Source organism: Globicephala melas, unplaced genomic scaffold (assembly GCF_963455315.2).
Source record: "Globicephala melas unplaced genomic scaffold, mGloMel1.2 SCAFFOLD_644, whole genome shotgun sequence".
In the NCBI taxonomy this organism is placed as follows: domain Eukaryota; kingdom Metazoa; phylum Chordata; class Mammalia; order Artiodactyla; family Delphinidae; genus Globicephala; species Globicephala melas.
This window is the reverse complement of record NW_027207800.1, coordinates 69609-87212: the sequence shown is the minus strand read 5'-3', so window position 1 is coordinate 87212 and position 17604 is coordinate 69609. Positions and strand designations below refer to the sequence as shown.

The window sequence follows — 17604 nt, the reverse complement described above, 5'->3', positions numbered from 1 at the left end:
TAAGGGTGCCCACTCGCTCACCAAGACACCCTCCCCCAGGTCAGCAAAGGCCTCTCCTGGCTCAGGGGGCGGGGAGGGGGTGCAGAGCTGCAGCTTCTGGAAGCTTCAATAGCAGCTGGCTGAGCTGGGAGTTCGGGGCCAGCCAGCTGCAGAAGTGGCCCCTCCCCTGGGCTCCCAAGCCAAGGACCCCAGAGCAGAGAGAGGAGAAAGCAGGGCCTCACTGCAGCTCAGTCTGTGTGTGCGCGCGTAGGGGGAGGCAGGGGGCCTCACTTTGCCTTCACTTCACCGTTCCCCCCAAAGCCAGGCCCTGTAGGAGAGGAAGCTTCAGTGCCCACCTCCCTCATCCCCTCACCAATGGAAGAGATGCTGGGGATCCAGGAGGGAAGGGCTGGGGGATGCCAGGCCTTGGACGAAGCCATAGCTTCCTGTCAGATGGGTGGGAGGGGGGCTCCTTCCCTCCTCCCTCCCAGGCAGTCCCTGGGGATCCCTCCAGTGCTGGTCCCAGCTCCAGACACGAGGGGCCCCATAGGCAGTTCTCACCAGCTCCCACAGGGACCATTCCTACCCCCCAGCTGCCCCAGAGCCTCTGACCCACAGGGATAAGGCGGAGGGGGGTGGATCACAAGGGTGTCTCCTCCCTCCCCAAATGGAGGTTGGCTCTGGACATCTGGAGTTCGTGGCCCTGTCTACGCCCTGGCCATCCTGAGAGGCCCCAGGCAGTCCCCCTACCATTGCCAGCCTGGCACCACACACACACACACACTGCACCCCAGCACTCGTGGCCCACCACCGCCACTCCCTGGCCCAGCAACTCTGAGGGCTCGAGAGGAGCCCTACCGCGGAGACCTGCACCCTACACTGACTGGTGGCAGCCTCCAGCAGGGCCCCTGGCACAAAGCCAGCAGCTGGAGGAAGTACCCCCCAACACTTCCCAGGAGGCTCTGTTCCTCCCTCTCTAAGAAGAGCTCACAGTCCAAATCCCACAACAGATGGGGAAACTGAGGAAGGGATGGGATGACACAGTCAGTTATTCTTCCTGAGACCCTGGGGTGGGATCATAAATGAGGAATAGGGAATGAAAAGGACACCGCAGGGGCAGAATCTGGCTCCTTCCTGACCTGCCACGGGCAAAGTCCATGTTGGCTGCACAGCCCTGCACAGCCCTACCGCTGGGCCAGGGTCAGGGGCTGGCTCCCTCCCTCTAGAGCTCTCCTTGCCCCTGGCTGGGCCCCCTCCCTCTCCTCACTTCTGAGCAGCCCTCCCTGCCCTCTCCCTCCCAGCTCTGGCTCTCTCATCCTCAGCTCTTGGAAGCCTAACTCACTGTTTCCCCTCTTCTCTCCCCTCCCTCCCTCTCTCCTGGCAGCGGCGCCTCCCCCTCCCCTGGGGGGGCTCTGGCCACAAGGGTGCCCGCCTGCTCCTCTCCCCAGGCTCTGGCCCCCTCCGCACCCAGGAGTCCCCCCGCAGCTGTTCCAGCTCTCTAACTATACAGAGGTGGACGGAAAGAGCCTAGGTCCCAGGCAAGAAAGGGGAGGGGGCCCCTCTAGACTGGATTTCCTCCTGGCAAACAAGGTGGGGGGGATCCAACCGGATGACACCCCTGGTGTCTCTAACAGTCCTAATGTTCCCCGCTTTTAAAAGTCCGGTGCCTCCTGACAGAGCGCCCACAACCTGTGGGGTGCTGTACCTGCCTCAGGCTCCGCCCCCAGGTCCAAAGAAGAGGTCGGCTCTGTTCCCAGACATTTGGGGAGTGGGGAGACACTGCCCTGGGGCAGGAGCATTAGTCAAGTGACCCCTCTCAGTGCCCGCTCATTTTGGGCTGTGGGGTGGGGAGTGGCACATGCCTAGGCCTTCTTGGTCCCCTGGATGCCATCTCCAGGGGCTGTGATCCTGGCTCTTCTCCTTGACCGTTTTCTCTCTCACCCCCTCATCACTGGCTTCTGTCACCATCTTTTCCTCTTTCCACCTCATGTCGGGCTCTCTGGGTCTCTTTCCTCCCCACCTCCCCCAGCTCTCTCCCTGGGGGGCTCATCTGCTGACATTAGCAACAATGTTACCGTTGCTCCCCCCCTTCAGTTCCCAGCTCCACCCCATCCTGGCTTCCCCCTCCCCGGCTCTGTCCCAAGAGACCCAGGGGACCCAGAGGCAGAGCTGGGCTCCATCCCATAATGGTGAGTCTGCTTGACCTCACTAATCACACCAGAAGTGCCTGGGCATCTGGTATGAAGGCATGGCACCCTGTGGTCTTGGGTGGCTGGCCTGAGGCACAGAGCTCTGTATTCCACAAACCAAAAAAAAAAAAAAAAAAAAAAAGAAGTTGACTTGGGGTGGGGCAGAGCAGAGAAGAGGGGAAGTGAGGGGGATCAGGTTTGCCTGGAGGAAGCCCCTGTCCAATGGGGAACAGAGGCAAGAGGAGGTAGTGGCTCGAGCCAGCGCTCCAGGCTGATTGAGAACAAGCATGTCCCTCTGGGGCTCTGCCGGTCCAGATCAGCCCCCCCTAAAAAAAAGGTCTTCTGCCAGGGACAGTTTGCCCTCCAAGCCTCCAGCACAGCCACACCAAGCAGGTAAAGATCCCGCGTCTCTGTCTCTTAATCTCCTGTAGAATCCAAATCCATCCTCCCTACAGTACACCTCCACTTAGCTCAGCAGGGGGTTCCATAAGCCTCCCTGCCCCAATCTAACCAGGTGGAATGGGAGGGGACAAAGCCCCCCAGCTCCCAAGCCCCCTCACCAAAGGCCCCCTCAAGGGCTGGGGAGCAATGCAAAACAATCCTGGAACCCACGCACCTTCAAACCGAGAAGCAACCCTGTCCATCCACAGCACCTGGGGGTGCTGGGGCTCCCTGCCCCCACGACCCTGTTCCAGACCCCCCAGCCCAGCAACCATAATAAACAGCAAGCTCTTTCTCTTTATGACACCAAATTCCTGCAAGCCGAACAGCTCCTTCCATCACTACCTCAGCCATAGATCACATTAAAAACTCACAGAGGGCAACTTAAACACATCACATTTGTTTCTCTCTATATTATTTCAAAAGTAATGGCATTAAAAATGGATTTTACTACAGAAAATAAATATCAACACGTGGGCCGGGAGCCCAGGCAGGGGGAGAGAGCCCACCAGGAGAAGGGCCCTGAGGGCTTGGGCACAGCTTAGGCACTGACCAAGGAGGTGGCTGAGAGGACAGACTACACCTGGGGTGGGGTGGGGTGTGGGGGGAATGCCTGGGGAGGGGGCAATGCCCGCCCACCTGGGCACCTGCCCCAATGCCAGACCAAGAGGGACAAGAGTCACTGGTTTGAACTGGACCCCCAAAGCTCATGCCCTCACTGATCTTTGCAACCTCTGGAGGGTAGGAGCTCTGGGGCAAGAAGTTCACTAGTCTCTAGAGGTTATTCCAACTATTAACACAGCAGAAGAAAAAAATGAATTCAACTTACTATCCAGTTTGATTTTCCATTACTATAAAAATATACATCTGCTCAAAGGAGGGAGATGGCAAGCTGCAGGCACATGCCACCTGGGGGGTCCCCCTGCAGCTCACCACCACAACCCAGCCTGCCCCTCCAGGCGGCAGGGGTGGGGGCTGTGTGTGGGTGGGGGACGGACCAACTGGTAATCTGTCACCTACAGCCCCAGCTCACACAGCTACACACACCGGACCACACGGAACAGGAACAAGCCAACAATAGAAACACCCCAAATGCTCCTGGCAGGACTCTGCCCAGGCCCGGGCGCATGCCCCCGCCCCGCCGGCGGCAGCAGCAGCGGACGAAATGTGGCCACCCTGACCCGGAGGCAAACTTGTCCTCACACCCTGAGCCTCTGCCCAGGGAACTGGGGCCAAGTCCCACCTGACACCAACTGGTCCGGCGGGAAACGCCTGCCCAGCCAGACAGGCACAGGCCCCCCAAGGGTCCCTCCTTGTGCTCAGGGGCCAGGCTGGTGCAGCCTGGCCCTACCTCCCAGGGTGACGCCTGGGCCCAAATTCAGCTGGCCCTGCCAGTCAGGCACTGGTGCAGAACGGAGGGCACCAGGCTCAGCCCCGCCCAGCCCCAGGGCCCCCAAGCTAGGAGGGAGGGGGGACTCCCCACCCCTCCACATCTGGCCCTGGCCCCCAGGGTCTGCGGTAGAGAATTCCCGCCCCTGCTTCTCTCTCTCTCCCTCCTCCCTCTCAGTGCCCGCTGCCCCTCTCAGGGACGGCCCCAGCTCCCGCCTCAGGCCAGCAAGGCCCACATCCTTCCTCCCTCAGCTGGCCCCTTCGCCTGGCAGGAGGCTGGGGGGTCAGGCTGCTGGGGAACCCCTCCAGCTCCCATCAGTCTTCATCCCCAGCCCCTAAACTCTGGGTTGCTGTCCCTTTTCCTGTAGAACAGGAAACAAAGTTATTTCCTAGACTCAGAGCCAGCCCTCTGCCCCTCTGGCTCTGCCTGGGGACCAGGACCCAGCAGGGGAATGTGCCCTTAGCCAGAAAGCAGAGGGATTCTGCAATTCACCCCCAGCTACCGGCCCAGGGGGCTGACAGCTGTCACTCAGCACCCCACCCCCTGGGGAAGAGGGGGCCGATTCAATCAGAGCCTCAGAGGAAACGCATTGATAGGCGATTATTTATTTATTTATGCAAAAGTGAGCCGACTTTGTTCACCAGGTAACCGGGCACGCGGCCCAACCCCTACGGCCCTGGCTGCCCCCAAATCCCTCCTCCGCCCCACACCCGCTCCGGGTCATTAGGTCCCCGCCTCTCAACTCCCAGAGCACCAGCAGAACCTTGGGATTTGGGGGTTGAAGGGGAGGGGCTCCTCCCTCCGCAGTCTCCCCCTTTCCCAGGGCCGTTCCTAAAATCCAGCCTTGTTCTCCGGTCCCACGGTCCCCCCTTCACCCACCCCCGCCACACACTCAGCAAGCTGGAGAGCAAATTGCAGTTTTAAATCCAAAGACGGAGGGAGGGGGAAGGAGGAGGGGGCGCGCGGCAGCGCTGGGCGCGCACCTCGCCCCCGAGCCGGGGGAGCCGCGGGGCGGCCAGGAAACCCGGGAACCCCCCCTCCCCGCGCCCCCTTCTCGTCCACCTCCCCCTCCCCCTTCCCGGCGCTGCCTGCCAGGCTTCGAGCCGCGCCCAGCCGAGCCTCGGGCCCCGGTGGAAACAAAGACCGATCGCACCGCGGGCACCGCAGCCACGGGGTCCGGCGGACCGGACCCGGGCGCGCGGAGGGGGCGCAGAGCACCCCCGGTGCGCTGCACAAAAGAGCCCGGCCGGCCGGTCCCCAGAGGGGGTCTAGGGCTGGGGAGGAGGCGCCACTCACCGGAGTGCTGGGCTGCCGGCTCCGTTGGTCCGAGCCAGGCGAGGGGCTTTGGGGGGCGTCTGTCTTCCGGCCGCGGCAGCGACGCGGGCGCTCGGCAGCTTCGCCGCTCACCCTAAAATCGAGATCGTATTTCCCTTTGAGTCCTAACACTATGATAATATCATCTCAGTTATGGTATAAAGCAGGTAACTGATTTGAGAAGGGTACTGAGTTTGAGGACATATTGACTGATTCATTCTACAAATACTTTACTAAGCGACTATGCTAAGGGCCTGGGATCCCATGAAACAAAATGCCAGCAGAAGTGAATCTCTTTAATGAAACAAAGTATGTGGAAGACAAATCATTAAATGCTTACTTACAGTAAAGCATGCAATGTATCCTGAAATAGGATATATAAATGACTATATGTCCAGGGCTTCCCCCAAGAGCAAGTCTTCTCTAAATGGATTCTTTTCTTTTCTCTTTCTTTACCTTGTCTTCCCCACTTATACCTCTACTCTCTGCTTCAGTGAAAGATATTTCTCCTTTCCACTTCTAGCTGAAAAAAAAACAAGTCTCAGGTGTCAATTTACTATGTAACTGTGGGTCCCTCTCTGTATTACAAAACAAGACTCAGGAGACAGTGAGTCCTGATATCATGACCTCCAAAAGGGTCACAAGGGATCTCTGAAAATTTCAATAGTTTTAGTGTCTTTTCTACATCTTTTCCAATGATTCAGGTATGGAGGTTTCTATATCTTGGGCCTAGAATTCCTTCTACTGAGTGGTGAGTCGATGTGGTTTTAGTGCTTATATCCTATAAGTTCTTTTAATTAGTGTCTTATAGCCTCCCAAAGTGTTATATATATATATATATATATATATATGACTGGCCACCATTTAAAATGAAAAAAATAATTTACATTGCTACTTATCCTCATTGAGTTGCCCATTTAAGAAGCAGAACTACACTGTCAGAGCATCCACTTTTGTAAGAACTTAGCCATAGTGTTTTAACATATATAGTAGTTCTCAATATTTACAGTGTATTGGAAGCACCATAGTAGTCAGGGTACTCCAGAGAAACAGAACCAATAGGAGATATATAATAAATATAATGTAATATATGTAATTGCTTTAACATATGTAATTGATATTAAACATATTAAATATTAAATACATTGTATATGAAATATAAGCTGGAAGCTAGGAAATCCAGGGGTGTAGTTTTCAGAACTGACGTAAGCCACAGTCAGAGGGCAGGGGATCAGATCAAACACTCAGGCAGAGAGAGCAAATTCTCCTTTCCTCTGACTTTTTATTCTTTTGGGGCCCTCAAGAGATTGGATGAGGCCCACCTACACTGGGGAGGGAAATCTGCTTTACTCCATCTACCAATTCAAATGCTAATCTCATCTGGGAACAGACCCACCCAGAAATAATGTTTAGCAAAATATCTGTGTATCTCAGGATATAGCTGAATTGACACTTAAATATTAACCATTACATTCTGCAAACCTTAAAATATACCAATGCCTCAGTCCAACCCCCAGAAATTCATATTTAATTGGTATAAATTACAGGCTGGGCTTTAAGATTATCAAGAGCTCCCCAGGAGATTTTAATGAATCACCAAAAGTTAAGAACCATTAACATCACAGAACATTTCTTTCTTGATGAGAAATTAAAATGCTTCTCACTTTTAGCGTTGATGCCCTGGGAGAGATATTATCTACCTCTGTAAGGTGCCTTCAGAGTACCCCATGTAGTCAGTATTTTCAAACAGGCCACTGCAAACATGTGCCTCCAAGTCTGGTCAAAGTCAATCCAAATATTTTTCCCCAATATGGTAGTAGATGGGTAGAATTTCTTTTATGATCACCACGTTGTATGGTAGGCATAATTATTCCCAGGTAGAGGGTGAACTGAGATTCATAGAAAAATAGGGGTGCATATTGCCACAAAGCTAGCAAATGTAAAAAATTAGGAAAAGGTCAAGTTTTCTGATCCGAGTTAAATAAGTAGTAGGTATCCTTATTTTATTTATTCCACAGATACTACTGTCAGGGGTGAGTAGAAAAAAAGCAAATGAATAAAAATGTAGTCAGCCTATGAACGGGAAGATTAGCTGGCATCCTTCACACAAAAGACCTGATATGTATCGGCCACTAGAGAGGTTTAGTCAGCTGTATTTACAGTCCCATAAATGGAAAGAAGCATCATGACAAAAGGAAATTCTATGAATCCAGGAAAAAACACATCAAATTAAATAAATAATTCACAGGCAGAGCAAAGATTACAGAGTTGACTCTGATAACAAAGTATCTAAAATAAGTGGTGATGTGTTTCTCCAACCACAGAGGCTGCCAGTCCAGGTGCAAAGGAAAATAAATAAAACTATTATAGATCTAGTAAGAGTTAAACAGACAATAAAAACCAACAATGGCGATGAATTTTAAGTTGGTGATTCTTTGAACAATCTTCAAAAGATTTCATTTGCTCTGTTAACGCAATGTCAAGTCCATTTTAGAAATAAAAGAACATTTTTCTGCTTGCTAGAGTTTAGACATAAATCCTCAAACTGTATTAAATCAAGATGCTTCTAGAATCATAGCGCTAAAGATCATCAAGGATTATTAAAGAACTATAGTCACTCCCTCATTTTACAGGTGAGAAAACCAAGGTAGTAAATGACTGTGTGATGGCCTTAAAGTCCACATGATTCCCATCAGTGGCCAAAACAAGATTAGAATGCAGGTCTCCCATTTCCTCTTCACTTAATTATTCATCATTCTTTAGTCATTTTGAGCACAACTAGTGCACTGCTGTTTGAAACCTGACCTTTCCAGTGGCAGTCAAAATGCCATACTTTAATAGTGCTTCCATTGTCTTTGACCAGAATATTAAATAACTGGCAATCACGTTCTGAGCTTCTTTCCAGATGAATTATATGTTAAGCTCTGTTTCAATATTGATTTGTAATATACTTTAAAGCATGTTGATCTTCCTCTGGTCTCTTCTTACAGTTCTGAGCTACATGAATGCTAGAGTTCCTAAAATTTGTGATTTTCTGAATGGCCATCTCTACTATGTCCACCAACCCAACAACAGTCACTGCTTGTTGCTAGACAGAAAAAAAAAAGTTAATAAATTTACAAGTGAAATCCTGTGTTCGTTTTTTTTAATGAAAAACAGAAACCTATTTGATTTAGAATCTAAACCCTAGAAGCATACACAGGGCTTAAAGAAATGTATGATTCTTCTATGGAATACTGGAGAATTCTTGTTTAATCAATGGAAGCACATCGTTAGTTTACTCAGGTCCCTAAAAAGGCGGAGGACCTCACTTAAAAGAAACAAGTGACTATCTTAGTTAATGTAAACAGAAATGCATTTCCAGCTTATTTATGGTTGTTCATTTCTATACCATACAGTGGTCTGTTTCTCAGGACATCAGTATAAAAGGCAAATTGATAGGTGAGAAGGGTAAGTGGTATAATAAAAAAGTTAAAAGCATGGGCTACATCACATGGACAAGTTACTCAGCCTTTCTAATCTTCCATAGGTACATCTATAAAACAGGGAATAAAACATATTACAAAGAGATATGCTTCTCCTCCCACCATGCTTTGGCCTTCACATGTTTGGGAGGCATAGGAGATCCAGTGCCTTTCCCCTCCATCCTATTCTTGGAAGAGGAATTGTTAATGTTATTGGTCAGTAACCAGAACATCTATGGAGCAATGGGTAGAATTATTACATTTGAAAGGGACAAACGTGTCACATGGTTCTGTCCCAGTAGCTCAGCTTATGATTCACAGAATAAGGCATGTTAGCTTAAGCTTGTCCTATGACCTAGTCAGCTGTGATTTGGGGGCAAGAGAGAGAAGGAAAGCCTCAATTAGAATTCCAAAATGAAGTAACAGCGGCTAGCTCACTAGTAATAAGTAATACTTTGGTCTTTTCTGATTATCGTTTCTTGTGTATGGATCCCTTGGCAGGAAACTTAACCACCCACTTCAGAGGTCTGTTATGAAGTCCGATACGGTATAAAAAGTGCACAGTGCAGTGCCTCATATGCAATAAGCTGTCAAAGAATATTATCTAGATGACCTTGGATTTGCACTTAAATGTTTGTTATTAAATCAGTTTGCATGGGACTAGTATCCAGAGCCTCAGGATAAAGTAGATTCATGTGAGTTAATAAATGAAAAGCTCTCTGAAATTCTAGATGGCAGGTCATGCTAAGTCAGGTAAGTGGAAGCTGGTGGCTGGGCGTTCCCTTAGGACACGTGTTTTGATGGAATGAGGACTCAGGGTGTAGAAACCAGCTTGGCAGTGGATGGTAAACCACTGCCCAGCACATGCTGCCTCCTGTTAAGCAGAAGGCTCTCATGCAAATTGCTTTCCGAATCGTTAGCTGTCAGCAACCCTCATCTCTCCTCCTGCAGCTGTTCTTTCTGATTTTGCCTGCAAACTTTTCATATTGGGCAGGCTCCCAAGCCAAACAAGTTGCCCCTCTGCAGGCTTTGTTCCTGGGGGCGAGAGGTGAACCTCACAGATAAGTCAAAGTAAGGATGCACCACGGACTAATACACACTGAAGGAACAGACTCCTGTAAGCTAAGGTGATGAATGCCTTTGAAAGTAATTTTCATGCGGCTTCCTATGAGAATGTCAGCCAGGCTCCAGAAGTTATATGCTGCAATTTTAAAATTATCTGCCTCTGTAGACTTCTAAAGCTTCCATCAGCTAAGAAGTATCTTTTTTAAAAAAGAAAATATTTTTATACAACTTTAAAGACTACTTTCCATTTATTACAAAATATTGGCTATATTCCCCCTGTTGTATAATACATCCTGGAGCCTACTTTACACCAAATAGTTTGTACTTTCCACTTCCCAATTCCAACTCTTAAATTGCCTTTCCCCCCTCCCCCACTGGCAATTACTAGTTTGTTCTCTATATCTGTGAGTCTGCTTCTTTTATGTTATATTCACCAGTTTGTTTTATTTCTTAGATTCCACATATAAGCGATATCATACAGTATTTATCTTTCTCTGTCTGACTTGTTTCTCTTAGAATAATGCCCTCCAAGTCCATCCATGTTGCTGCAAATGGCAAAATTAATTTCATTCTTTTTTATGGCTGAGTAGTATTTATATATATATATGTATGCAAATATATAAATTTAAATTATATATATATATATATAAAATCTTCTTTATCCATTGATCTGTTGATGGACACTCAGGTTGTTTCCACGTCTTGGCAATCGTAAATAACGCCTCTATGATGCTGCGAACATTGGGGTGCATGTATCTTTTTGAATTATAGTTTTGTCTGGATATATGCCCAGGAGTGGGATTGCTGGATCATATGGTAATTCTATTTTTAGCTTTTGAGGGACCTCCGTACTGTTTGCCACAGTGGCTGTACCAATTTATTACATTCCCACCAGAGGAATGTGTGGGAAATCTCTGTACCTTGTGCTCAATTTTACTGTGAACCTAAAACTTAATTAATTCCCAGCAGCATTAGCAAATAAGACCATGCATTTTTTAAAAAATCTCTTTTTAAGGCAGAGTAAATATTTGCTGAATAAAATGAGAAACTCTATCTCGATTGGGTGGATTAAATCAGCAGAAACTAAGCTTCACCTGTGATTTTAGCAGCTGAACTGGTTGAGAAATTCAGAGCAGAACAGGCACAAGTCCTCTCTGAACAAGGTAAGGTACAAGAAAAGGAAGGATGGATGTTGTAGGCAAATCATAACACTCTCTCATGGCTAAATATAATATCAGGAATTAAATAACTTGAAATCATATGAAAGTTTCCTTTATTCGTATGCCCCTCCCGCATAAACTGGAAGGTGAGCACAAATGTAAATCAAGCAGGCAGAGGCTCCCACTATCTTATATATGAAATCAAAATTTTAAAGTGTTTTCTTCAGAATCCCTTTTGCCTGGGTGCAGAAGAAAAAGTAGCTGATCAGTGCACCCAAAGGTAAAATGAAAAATAGTAAAAGAAAGTTTTTCTACATTTTTGAATTTAAAATCTGAAATACATTTCTTTAACACTCTTCTTATTTATACCCATGTACCTGAAAAACCAAAATTAAAATTAAATTGTATTAGAGCAGAGGAGCAAAAATTTCCAGCCAATCCAAAGGTTAAGTGGTGCCTGATACACTGTTTGAATAAAGTTACGAATCCATATCCAGACTCAGCTAGAAAATTAAAGCGTGCTGTGATCACTCGGTACGAAGAGGGGTCATGGCAATTGATTTTATTTATACACACTTTCATACATAATAATTTATCAAATTTGTCCTATGCCACTTTCCATGCTTAATTAATCCTCATTTAATCTCTACCAAATGAATACTGTGAAACATGTTTAATCATTATTCCCACTTCCAAGATGTGGGAACTGAGGCAGGAAGTATGGTACATCAAAATTCAGAAATTTTGTCACTCCAAATATATCCAGGTCTAGCTCTTTAACCTGTATAATAGTCTTTTTCTCTTTTCCTTGCCGTGTGAACTTTTCATCTTCTCCCACTGTCAAATTCAAGTGTTAACTCTAACCTCTCTTGACCTCCGCTATCCACTGAAGGAGGCCTTCTGGCTTCCTAGAAAAGCTTCACCATTCTTAGCAGAGTACTTGAGATCTAGCAGGTGCTTTGTTAAGTGAATGAGTTAATAAACATATAAGAGAACATTAAAATTACCATTTAAGGGATGGAGAAACAGGCTCTGAAAGATTAAGTAATTTCCTTCATGTAAGGGGTCAAGCTGGAATTCAGATTCTGAAGCCCAAGTGATCACCCTCAGAATAATCTAAGTTATATTCATTGGGATAGAATATGCTCAGTCTATATCCCTCACTAGACTCTAAGGAACAAGAAGGCAGTACTAGGCACCTAATGCACTTCATTTTGGGTAAATTTTTCATTTATGCAAAAATACTTGTGTAAAGATAGACTAAAGCCTTAAGCTTTCCCTGCTGGATTCCCTGCTCAACTGTGAGTACTCCTGTGATGAAAACTCGCCTAATGCACTGAATGACCTTGACCAAGCAGCTTTCCTTTACAGCCTCCATTTTCTTTTCTGTAAAATACTGTTGACAGGACACGTTCCACCTGCCTCACAGAAATGCATTTATAAAGCACTTTGGAAAGCATGAAGCTTTCTTTTTTTTTTTTTTTTTTTTTCGGTACGTGGGCCTCTCACTGCTGTGGCCTCTCCTGTTGCAGAGCACAGGCTCCGGATGCGCAGGCTCAGCAGCCATGGCTCACGGGCCCAGCCGCTCCACGGCATGTGGGATCTTCCCGGACCTGGGGACGACCCTGTGTCCCCTGCATCGGCAGGCGGACTCTCAACCACTGCACCACCAGGGAAGCCCAAGCATGAAGCTTTCTTCAAAAGCAAGCAAGTACTTTAAATGTCATTATTATAGGACTCCTTAAAAGGAGCCTTTTTATGGTGAAAAGAAACCTTAGCTTATCAATTGTGCAACTCAACCACAGAAAATTTAAGGCGGAACATGCATGACACAATAATAATTCCAAATAAATCCTTCTAATAGTTAAGTAAAGAGAAGTCAAAATTCTTCTCTGGACTATTTTGATTTCATACAAAGGGCATCCCTTTAGAAGTTCTGGAAGTTCAGATACAGAGCCTCAAACTCTAGATTGCAATGCAACATTTGTTTCTGAACTTCTGCTGCCAGTCTTGCTAACAGTTCACTTGCAATGTAATATATTACTGCATTTCATTTCTAGACAAGAACATTATTTACTCACAGGAGAAATACTTTCCTGAGGAAAGACTGTCTTTGGAAACTTTCAAGGACATTTGAGAAATGCTTCAGCCCAAGCCACAAAATTATGAGCATGCTTTTGTGCCTCTCTGTTCCCAGGGCACCATTTTTAAAAATCTTTCATTTAAGTTTATTGCAAGCATCCATCTTCCCTTTCCAGAAAAAATAGCAATTAACACAACTTCATTGATTTCCAGTTTTCCTAGGTGTCATTTCATAATGCATATATTGTATGCAGTTCACATCATCATTTTCATCGCTTTCAACATTTTCCATGTTGTCTCCCTACCTGAATTGTGACTTTTTGTATGGAAAGTTTTATTTTTCACTTGCATCTTACTTTGAATAAATCTGAAATCAACATTCAGTATTATTTATTTTTATTTTCTTCAGTATGTTTCTAACTTAGCAAACTATGGGTAAAAATGCCATGTAACAACAGTATGTAATATTTACATAGAGCCCATGTAGTGAACATAGTCCTAAACTCTTACCAAATCCTCACCAGACCCTATAAAGTAGGTACTATTAACCTTGTCATTTGATAGATGAGAAAACTGATGCATAAACTGGTTAAGTAACCTGTCTGAGGTCAGATAGCTAGTGATTACTTTCCCCATCACCGCCATTGTTTAGTTAATGCGTCCTTCCCATCTCAGTTCAAATGGCACTGACAAAAAAAAGCCTTTCTCCTGAAAATACTGGGTCTCGTTGTTTTTACAGCATCATATGTTTATTATTCATTTCACATATCTGTGTGATTATCTAATTATATTTGAACGTATTTTTCCTAAGGGTAACTCTAGTCCAGCTGTGCTTTCCAAATTATGAAATCCGGGACTACGTGGGCTATGTCTGTTTTGCTTATTACTGTAGTTTCAGTATTTGGTGCATGGTAAGTATTCAGGAAATGTGATGGATGGATGAATACAGGACTTTGTAAGAACAAATAAATAAATGACTGGATCAATAAATTTGGTTGATCATAACATAAACAACAGTGCCATGTTAAAAGTTTTCTCTGGGTCTATACACAAACTCTTCTCAGACAGGGTTCCTGTTTGCTGTCTACACCACCAGTTGGAAGAGAAAAAAGCCAATCAAGGTCTGACTGTCATTATGTGTACAGGCTGAAGCTGATGCATTAGGCTGAGAGACAGGGTGATTTAGGAATAATTTTACTTCTGGCTGAACTATATATAGAACCAAGTCTTACGTAATAAAAAAAAAAACCTACTTTTAATATGATTGTGTGAAGAATGAAATAGGAGCATCAAGCCCATTAATTGCGATATTTAATTATATTGTCCCATTTCCACATTCATTTCCATGAATTTGGATGCCATTAGGTCAAGCTAACCCAAGCATTTACACCACCATGATAAATAGTGAAATATCAATGGATACACAGAAAGAAAATTTCCCAAATTTAGCAGAGAACACATTAGCATGAACTTGTAAATTTGACATTCAAGTTCATTGGTGCGCAGAGAACCAAGTGACTTTTGTTAAAGTAGGAAACTTTATGACTATGTGAGGATATGAACATTGAGAAAGTGCTCCCTATTTTAAAACCAGGACATTAGAAATATTTTAATGAATTTATTTTTTGCATATCTGCCATCTAGGTGACAGTAAAACTCAATATTTATACATCAGATTTTTAAAACATTGTGCATATATACTGTACACTGCTACAGAATATAAGTTGCCCCCAAATCTCCAAGATACAATATGGGATCAAACAAACAAACAGAATGACAAGAAAAACCAACTGTAATATTTTGACACCTCTTAATTATTAAATAATTATGTTTAGAGAAACAAAAGTTAAAAAATTGTGCTCTGAAGAGTATTTAAAATATGAATGAACCTTCAAGATGGCAGAGGAGTAAGACGTGGAGATCACCTTCCTCTCCACAGATACATCAGAAATACATCTACATGTGGAACAACTACAGAACACCTACTAAACACTGGCAGAAGACCTCAGACTTCCCAAAAGGCAAGAAACTCCCCACGTGCCTGGGTAGGGCAAAAGAAAAAAGAAAAAACAGAGACAAAAGAATAGGGATGGAACCTGCACCTCTGGGAGGGAGCTGTGAAGGAGGAAAAGTTTCCACACACTATGAAGCCCCTTCACTGGTAGAGACAGGGAGCAGTGGGTGGGGGGAAGCTTTGGAGACACGGAGGAGAGCACGGCAACAGGGGTGCGAAGGGCAAAGCGGAGAGCATCCCGCACAGATCGGTGCTGACCAGCACTCACCAGCCTCAGAGGCTTCTCTGCTCACCTGCCAGGGCAGGTGGGGGCTGGGAGCTGAGGCTCGGGCTTCAGAGGTGAGATCCCAGGGAGAGGACTGGGGTTGGCTGTGTGAACACAGCCTGAAGGGGGCTAGTGTGCCACAGCTAACTGGGAGGGGGTCCAGGAAAATGTCTGGATCTGCCTAAGAGGCAAGACACCACTGTTTCGGGGTGCATAAGAAGAGGGGATTAATAAAGCACTGCCAAAACGAGCTCCAGAGACGGGCGCGAGCCGCGGCTATCAGCGCGGATCCCAGAGACAGGCATAAGATGCTAAGGCTGCTGCTGCAGCCACCAAGAATCCTGTGTGAAAGCACAAGCCACTGTCCACACTTCCCCTCCCGGGAGCCTTTGCAGCCCGCCATTGCCAGGGTCCCGAATTCCAGGGACAACTTCCGCGGGAGAACGCACAGCGTGCCTCAGGCTGGTGCAACATCACGCTGGCCTCTGCTGCGGCAGGCTCACCCCGCACTCCGTACCCCACCCTCCGCCCAGCCTGAGTGAGCCAGAGCCCCCGAAGCAGCTGCTCCTTTAACCCTGTACTGTCTGGGTGAAGAAAAGACGCCCTCAGGTGACCTACACGCAGAGGCAGGGCCAAATCCAAAGCTGAGCCCCAGGAGCTGTGCAAACAAAGAAGAAAAAGGGAAATCTATCCCAGCAGTGGAATACCTGAATAGACAATGAATCATCACAAAATTGAGGCGGTGGACTTTCTGTGATTTTGTCTGTATAGCTTTGCTTATACCATTTGTCCTATGGTTCTGTCTGTACGTCTTTTGTTTCTTTGCTTTTTAGTATAGTTTATAGGGCTTGTTATCATTGGTGGATTTCTTTTTTGGTTTGGTTGCTCTCTTCTTTCTTTCTTTCTTTTTTTAAATTACTTTTTAATTTTTAAAAAATTTTAATATTTTTTTATTTTAATAACTTTATTTTATTTTTTACTTTCTTTTTTCTCCCTTTTGTTCTGAGCCGTGTGGCTGACAGGGTCTTGGTGCTCTGAAGGGTGTCAGGCCTGTGCCTCTGAGGCAGGAGAGCCAAGTTCAGGACATTGGTCCACAAGAGACCCCCCCCAGCACCACATAAAATCAAAAGGCGAAAGCTCTCCCAGAGATCTCCATCTAAACGCTAACACCCAGCTCCACTCAACGACCAGCAAGCTACAGTGCTGGAAACCCTATGCCAAACAACTAGCAAGAGAGGAACATAACCCCACCCATTAGCACACAGGCTGCCTAAAATCATAATAAGGTCACAGACACCCCAAAACACACCACAGGATGCGGTCCTGCCCACCTGAAAGACAAGATGCAGCCTCATCCACCAGAACACAGGCACCACTCCCATCCACCAGGAAGCCTACACAACCCACTGAACCTACCTTAGCCACTGGGGGCAGACACCAAAAACAGCAGGAACTACGAACCTGCAGCCTGCAAAAAGGAGACCCCAAACACAGTAAGTTAAGCAAAATGAGAAGACAGAGAAATACACAGCAGATGAAGGAACAAGGAAAAAACCCACCAGACCAAACAAATGAGGAGGAAATAGGCAGTCCACCTGAAAAAGAACTCAGAGTAATCATAGTAAAGATGAGCCAAAAGCTTGGAAATAGAATGGAGAAAATACAATAAACGTTTAACAAGGACCTAGAAGAACTAAAGAGCAAACAAACAATGATGAAGAACACAATAAATGAAATTTAAAATTCTCTGTAAGGAATCAATAGCAGAATAACTGAGGCAGAAGAACAGAAAAGTGACCTGGAAGATAAAATAGTAGAAATAACTACTGCAGAGCAGAATAAAGAAAAAAGAATAAAAAGAATTGAGGACAGTCTCAGAGACCTCTGGGACAATATTAAACACACCAACATTCGAATTATAGGGGTCGCAGAAGAAGAAGAGAAAAAGAAAGGGACTGAGAAAATATTTGAGGAGAATACAGTTGGAAACTTCCCTTATATGGGAAAGGAAATAGGCAATCAAGTCCAGGAAGCGCAGACAGTGCCATACAGGAAATATCCAAGGAGAAACATGCCAAGACACATATTAATCAAACTATCAAAAATTAAATACAAAGAAGAAATATTAAAAGCAGCAAGGGAAAACAACAAATAACATACAAGGGAATCCCCATAAGGTTAACAACTGACCTTTCAGCAGAAACTCTGCAAGCCAGAAGGGAGTGGCAAGACATATTCAAA

General features: G+C 46.0%; 1 protein-coding gene across 1 annotated transcript in view; it reads right to left on the bottom strand.

Moving 5' to 3' along the window:
• Window positions 1-5083: 5083 nt before the first annotated feature.
• The window catches only part of LOC132596087 (uncharacterized), a 73480-nt gene continuing 60959 nt past the window's right edge, over window positions 5084-17604 (bottom strand). The window contains exon 3 of the mRNA XM_070044829.1: window positions 5084-5407. The gene's annotated coding sequence lies outside the window, so the exon portion shown is untranslated. The remainder of the gene's footprint in view (window positions 5408-17604) is intronic.